Source organism: Procambarus clarkii, chromosome 42 (assembly GCF_040958095.1).
Source record: "Procambarus clarkii isolate CNS0578487 chromosome 42, FALCON_Pclarkii_2.0, whole genome shotgun sequence".
In the NCBI taxonomy this organism is placed as follows: domain Eukaryota; kingdom Metazoa; phylum Arthropoda; class Malacostraca; order Decapoda; family Cambaridae; genus Procambarus; species Procambarus clarkii.
The window spans coordinates 11,182,977-11,191,142 of record NC_091191.1 but is presented as its reverse complement, the minus strand read 5'-3'; positions in this window follow the sequence as shown (position 1 = coordinate 11,191,142).

The window sequence follows — 8,166 nt, the reverse complement described above, 5'->3', positions numbered from 1 at the left end:
TCTAGGCACTGGTTAGGTTATGTTAGACGATTAGCATTTGTCCACTGTTTATGAAGATAACAATTGGCTACTACCAGACTTCAATTCATTTTTTATTTCCAATAACAAGTGGAACGGTGATGATTCCCTGTGATGGACTATCAGTTTAATTACCGACTAAATTAACAATACGAATCACCGACAAATTTTGTTTTCTTTACGGGGCTTAATCTCTAAAAGATTAGGCTTGGTTTGGCTTGGTTAGGTTTGGTGTTCTCAGGTTATGTAGGCTTCGTTTGTTTAAATTATGTTAGGGTATGTGCGGCTGAGAGTGATAACTTAACAGTAACTAAGTTGTGAAATTCAACATTTCCAGAAAAATACATTTCCGGACATCTGCACACTGTAGGTGACGTCACTAATTCTAAGAAATGTTATACTCATCCTGTGAGCAGATGGGTAAGTTGCAAAAGCACATCATCATAGTTGAATAAAATTGGACCATAATATTCGTTTGAGTAACAAGTTAGTGATGATGAACTCTTCACATTGAGAGGTAATGTATTTTTATAGTATACAATGAAATTGACAATGCGAAGCGCATGCTGAGTTCAGGGACCTCACCGCAGCGATGTTTTTCAGCCAGCTCGCGCGGCGGCAGTGAACTACTAACACAGTGAAAGTTCCGTTGATTATAAAGCAGGTGAGTTAAGTGTTGTTCTGTACCTGCTCTAGGCGAGCCTGATACACCTGGTCAACACTGTGTTACTGCGTCATTTTCAATTAAATGTTTTGAAGTTTCTTGAACATTCTGGAAAAAATCATCCATATATAATAGTGCCGAGCATAACCCTTCAATCTCTTTTGCTTGTTAGATATGCTTTCCTAAGACTTGTATCAATATTCATCTGTAATAAAACGTAAATACTTAAGTTACACTTATACTACAATTAGTTACTCTGGAACATAAATGCAGTTTACTATTCAAGATTTATTTATGACTGTACTGAAGAGGAGGACGTGGAGGTTAAAAAAATTCTGTTTTTTTAAACAATGGACACAAACGCATAATGTAGGCTATAGTGAAATGTGGAAAATGTAATACAAATTCTGGCTTCCTTTCATTGTGACCTTTATCAAGGCCGTTTAGGCGACCTTATCCCACACAGTGAAACTAAATTGGACCAGGGAAGATAGGCGCATTACTGTGTCAGTAACAGACACAGTTCAGAGCTGCACTTGTGTACTCTCTAGCAAATAGCCATTTCATATTGCCATCGCCGCTCTCCAGCTCCAGAGATTTAGAGAACTTACTCGCCCATGGGCTAGGCGCAGTGATTGATGATTTACTTGTCAGGAAAAGTTGGACAGCACAACAGCTATGTCCTTAGCTAGGAGGACGTATAAAGAATAGTCTACAAATATATTTATATTTCTGTTTACACCAACATCCAGTTTAGTCATGTAGGCATATATCTTGTGTTTTGCCTCAGCTCTGCACTGCCTACCTGTGAACTATACCCTGATGAATCGAGCTCTGTTCCATATGCTTCACCTTTGTCATGATCCTTTCATGCTCGACATTATCTAAAGTCCTGCAGAAGTCGAGATAAATATACAATAGGCTACAGGCCATCATCACGATGTGTAAACAGATTATAAACCATCCGTACTTGAGTGCTCTTGTCTCAGCGTGAAGAGAGACAGGGTGACAAGGAGACAGAGTATAAGAAAGGTACAAACAGAGGCGTATCAACAAGCAAGGAAATATGTGAGGAAATAGCTCAAAGGGTGTTTGTCAGGGTGTTGGCGCGCCTCTCTCAGGCTTCTGTTGGGCTGCACGGAACGAGTTCTCTCGCTCAGAAGCTATTGTTTTATTTTTGTCTTCTCCTTCTTGACAAAGACTTCTTTCGCTTGCTTCATGTTGTCATGGATACTGTTTTGTATCCAGGTTGCCTGTAGTTGTTTTAAAAACTAAATTAATTTGTTTCTGTAGCTTTAAGGATTTATCTACTTGTTCGACTATTGTGTCAGAGGATAATTCTATATCCTTTGCTTCATAAAGCTATTTTTTCTTTGTCCTTCCCCTCTTTTCTCCTGGGGAAAAAGGAGAAAAGAAGGAGAAGGAAGGACAAAATTAAAAATTATTTTCCCCTACATCTCTTATAAATCAATCTGTCCTGAGTGACAGTGAACAATAGAAAGTTGCATTTACAAGTTCGTAAATTAAAACTTGTATAATATGTGATATACAAGATTGTAACCTCATGAAATATGTCTTTAAATCTACAATTTTGACTTTATGTTTTATGTATGATCCGTCTTGTGTGGCAGTGAATATAAGCAGCAGCCTCACTGTAATAAAACCAAATTTAATTACTCCGTTTAGGCAAAATTGTTTACTAATTTTGTCAATAAAGATATTGATAATAATTTCCTTTACTTTGTGTGTTTAAAAAGTATGCTTTTGTTTTCCTTAATGCTGCGAAGAGCTATCTTGCCGAGTGTGTTTTCAGGTTTCTTTGGGAGTTTGTTTCTTCCGTCTTGACGGATTTTTCTCACTTTGTCGTGGCAAGTCTGTCCCCATTTAGGGATGGTAAGGTAGCTCCATTGAAAAGCAGAGGTGCAATAGGTATGCTAATAGAACATCAAAGACCCAAAACTTTTCAACACCTTCAAAACATGAGAGGGGGGGGTAAGTAGTCGACTCTTCTCCGTGTTAAACAACGCACATGTTAAGCATTTGCATAGGATACGTAATCAACCGCGATGCGATTCATGTCAAATTGCGAGCAATGGCGTCTAAATCATCAACTGGGAGGTTTGGTCAGTACAGACTTGTACCCACTTGGGCTCAAGGGGCTGGTCTAGTACCCACTTGGTCTCAAGGAGCTGGTCTAGTACTCACTTGGTCTCAAGGGGCTGGTCTAGTACCCACTTGGGCTCAAGGGGCTGGTCTAGTACCCACTTGGTCTCAAGGGGCTGGCCTAGTACCCACTTGGTCTCAAGGGGGCTGGTCTAGTACCCATTTGGACTCAAGGGGCTGGTCTAGTACCCACTTGGTCTCAAGGGGCTGGTCTAGTACCCACTTGGTCTTGCCTGACGCTCTCGAACCTGGGGTGTGGAGGCTCAACAGCATCAACCTGACGACTATTATAAAAAACCTGTTCTTGTGCACCTTGAGTCGACTGCTGGGCGAGCACACTGCAGAGTTGAGTACACCCTAGCCTAGCACACCATAGCCTAGCAGACTCTGTGTAAACACACACACACACACACACACACACAAATGGGCAGTTTCTTTCACCCTGATGCACTTGTTCACCTAGCAGTGAATAGGTACCTGGGCAGTTAGATAGCTATCTGGATAGGTACCGGATAGTTAGACAGCTACTACGGGCTGCTTCCTGGGGATATGTATGCGTGTGTTAGAAATATATGTAGTAGATATAAAAGAGGAAAAATTTATTGGTTAAAAAAGCGGGGTCCAAGAGCTAATAGCTCGATTCTGCAGACACTAATAGTAAATAAAAAAAATAGTAAATACACACAGAACCGGACATACGAACACGTGAAGTGAAAGTTTAGGTTCACATGATGCGGCGAATAAGGGTCGTGTTCTTTGCATTATTTTAGTGCATTACTGCATGTATACCTGTATATACTCGTCTAGACCTGCTCTGTAGTCGAGTGTTAACTCCTGAGCCCCGCCTTAACTAGCTGTCGGTTGTCTAATAATATACTCTCAATCCTCCTATTTCGTCTTTATGTTTTCAAGCAATTTATTGGATTCGCTTCTGTATTCTTCTAGCACATTCCATGTTATCACTTCTCATATGCTAAATAAATTCTTCGAGAGATCTTTGTAACATCTACGCCTCAAGATTCCACTATAATTTCTATTTATTCTACTCTGTCCTGACCTGACAGCTGAGTAGCCAGCGCTTCGGATTCGTAGTCCTAAGGTTCCGGGTTCGATCCCCGGTGGAGGCGGAAACAAATGGGCTGAGTTCACCCTGATGCTCCTGTTCATCTAGCAGTAAATAGGTACCTGAGAGTCAGACAGCTGCTACGGGCTGCTTCCAGGGTGTTAGGATTAAGGTGGTGTGTAACAAAAAGGAGGCCTGGTCAAGAACCGGGCCTCGGGGACGCTAAGCCCCGAAATCATCTCAAGATAATCTCTGTCTTATACTCTGTATATTATATTGAGTGTAATAATAAAGTCAGAGATACTTTTGCCTCTGAAGAATCTAAACAGATTACCTGTTGGATTAGCTGATCACCTACCAAGTATAAAAGTCAATAATTAACTTATGCTCGCCATTATTTTACAAAAACACGAGGTTAAGCACACAGGTCTGTACTCCATTGGCCTTAGGGATAGGAATAATCATAGTTTTTTTTCCATTTATTGGAAAAATGTCATCTTTATAATATGATAGAAGTTTAATGATGGGCTTTTCTCCCTAACAGCTAATTCGTTATTTCAAAACTTACTCCATTCTCACTAGAGGCGGTAGATTTCCCAATTTAATTGCCAGTAACACTTCATCTCGGGTAATGTCTGTACAAGTGACATCCCCACTGTTGCCTTCTGTAAATATGAAGTCCTTCCTTAGGTTTTTCCAGGAATCTAATGAATCTCATTATAGTGGGCAATGCACTTTCGTCGCTTTTGCCCATTTATCTACGAGACCGTTTGCAATTCCTTGCCGGTCAGGATGCGCAAAAAAATTATGTATAACTTGTGCTTGAAACAATCAAGGAATCTTACGTCAATTATGTTACCTGGTAATTTGGTTCTGCCCAACTTTTCGTATCGTCTGCAAATCTGCAAATATTACTGCTCAATCCTGAATATAAACAACTTATAGGTACCTGAGCAGCCTTGTACCCTGTATGTAATCAATATTGTAACTTTTTTGTGTAATGACATTTTCAAATAAAGTTAGATAAATATACACACTTAACAAAAGAATAGGGGTGGTAGGAGAAGAAAATATCAAAGTGTTCAGTGAGGATCCACAAGGTCTTCTCTGAGTACTCTTTATTTTCTTCTCCGAGGCTATGGGTCCCTACATTTGCACCAGAGGTGGTACCCCTTCTAGTTTTAAAAAAAAAAAAAAAAAAAAAAAAAAAACTTATATATATTGTAAATAACAGAGGTCCCAGGACAGCCTTGAGGCACTCCACTTACAACGGTCTCCCACTCTAACTTAACTCCATTTATACTGGCTCTTGTTGTTTGTTTGGTATTGCCATGCCCTAATCCAACTTAAGATAGCACCCCCTAATAATAACATAAGAATTAAATAAGAATACAAATAAAATAAATAAGAAAAAGAGTGTAGACGGATGGCTTTTGCAATTATCGATTCAAGCAACTTTCCCACAATAGTCGTTAGCTAATATGCCGATAGTTCGAAGCAAATGAGCTATCTCTTCTTTTAAAATTTGGTACCACATTAACAACCCTATATATCTCCGGTATTCTGCCTGACTAATGATTTATTGAATATGCAAGACAAAGACTCACAAGGTTCTTATTTGCATACCTTAAGCATCCTGGCAAACACCTCGTCCAGCTCTGGGAATTTTAATTTTTCTGTTTGTTTAATAACTTCCTCCTTGGTAACCACTAAACTAGTCAACCTCTTCTCTTCACCGCCAATGTAGACTTGTTCGGCTGAAGGCATTGTGTTTTGTTCTTCTTTAGTATAAATATTTATAATAAAAATATATCTAGACAAAATATTTATTTAAAATAATACTCATTTCTTTGTCATTATCAGTCATCTGATGTGTCGCAGTGTTTAATTACCCTGTCTTTTCCCTTATCTTTGTTTAGTATAACTGCAAAAACCCTTTAAGAACATAAAAACATAAGAACAAAGGTAACTGCAGAAGGCCTATTGGCCCATACGAGGCAGCTCCTATCTATAACCACCTAATCCCACTCTTATACTTGTCCAACCCGCGCTTGAAACAATCGAGGGGCCCCACCTCCACCACGTTACACGGTAATTGGTTCCACAAATCAACAACCCTGTTACCGAACCAGTATTTACCCAAGTCTTTCCTAAATCTAAACTTATCCAATGTATACCCTTGTTTCGTGTTTCGTGTTTAGAATTTGTCTTTGCTTGCCTTGCTATACGAACTTCATAATTTCTTTTTCCTTTTAGCGTTCCTACTAATCATGACCCCCGGATCTGTTTCGCAATTTCAATACCATCCAGCTTATATCTTTTAATACCTTCATCAAATCCTAGCCTCAGGACCTCACATTTGTCAGCATTACACTGCCTCTGTTAATCTTTCTACTATTTCAAAAGCATATCGAGATCGTCTTGAAGTGATTTTCAGTCCTATTCTAAGTTTATTTTCCGCCCAATTTTCGTATCCACTGCAAATATTGCTGCTCAGTCCTGAATTTAAATAATTTATGTATATGTTAAACAATAGAGGTCACAGGACAGAGTCTTCTGGCACTGCACTTACAACGGTTTCCCACTTTGTTTTTACTCCATTTATACAAACTCTTTGTTTCTTTTAATATAATCATGTCCGTATCCAGCTTGAGATAAGCATCGCCCAATACCGCGAGCCTCTGCTAAGAGGCTTAGCTTTGCTAAGTCAAGGTACGTAACGTCACAGTCCTTACAAAGCCACATAATGGACTCTGGACTTGAACCTCTTTGTTGTTAGCATGACCCAGGGAACACCTCGAGGTAACAGTTAGACTTATGCAGATCTCCAAGGAATAGAAAGAAGTAGGATACCGAGCCATTATCACGCGAGAGGTGTGGTCGTGGTGCGAGTTTTTTTTTTATGTTCTGGAAGAGTACCCTATTAGGCAAGTGGTGTAAAACCCTGCGTCACTAGAGACCCGGGTTGGGTAACACTGTATCTCCTGCCATCAATGTTCAATTTTTTGAGGAAAATTATATTCTTTGTTTTGAAGGTTTAACCTTAATGCTACACGGCTGATGACGCGCACTACAGCGACAAATATATTGCATGGTATTTTGTATGTGTGTATTGCCCAACTCCCCAGTAATACTGGCAAAGCTTATACAACACCAACAAGAGTTTTTTCCGCCCATGGTGTGAATTGTCTCTTAGGCACAGCAATTCACTCTGTAATAACATCATATTTTATAACATTAGAACATAAGGTATTCATATATGCTCTCTTCTTTATCATACATTGTTCATTACTTCCCACCTTTTGAACTGAGAGGATTAATTCATTAGCTCCCCCACCTCTCATTAATCTAATGGCAGAGGCTACATTTATCTCTGAAATTCTATCCCCAATACTCTTCAGATTCAACTTCATCCTTATTATCTCAATCATGGCATTTCTTGGGCACCCTAAGATCTTATGGCTTCATTTTGTACCGTCTGCAACTTGCCCATCCTTCCTTTACCAAAACAAGAAATGACAGGTGCAGCATAATCAATAAGAGATCTTACAGTACTCAAGTATATCATTTTTTTTTATCTTTATTTAAGAAAATACAATATAAATTACATATACATAAGATCCCCCTGATTGTATGTCTAGAACATAACCACTGTACTACATGACCCTTATATACATCTTTAAGGTAGGCACAGATTTATAATTAAAATGCTACATATAGCGTTCAAGATAAACTTCTCAATGTTTAAACCGCACAAAAATGAAATGGGTATAAATGATTACTTAACAAATGTACGTTCATTTCCTTCTCTTAATATAGCATGTTGGCAAACCCATGGACGTGGCTTGAACACTTTTTATAGTGAAAGGTGGTACATGAAGTTTGACTCGATCGCTTTTCACAGCATCGTTTAATTCTACAGTTTTTTATGAATGATTCAGAATTTGTTGTAGACTTTAAACATTAACCTAATCCCTAAAGTCTTATTTTGTATATTTTAAGTTCATATTATACTCAAATGGTTAATATTAACTGCGAAAGCCAATATAAATTCCGCCAATGTTTCCATCATCAAGGTCCGCCTGGCTGGCTGCCAAATGTTCTCTTGGTTTATCATTCAAAGTTTAGGCTGTGCTCAACACACAGATTTCTACCACATTCATTTACGAATATATACTCTTGTACACAACATGTGTATTCACAAACACATAATATAAAGACTCGATGATATAATGTTCCATCGTTCCTTGTACCCTCT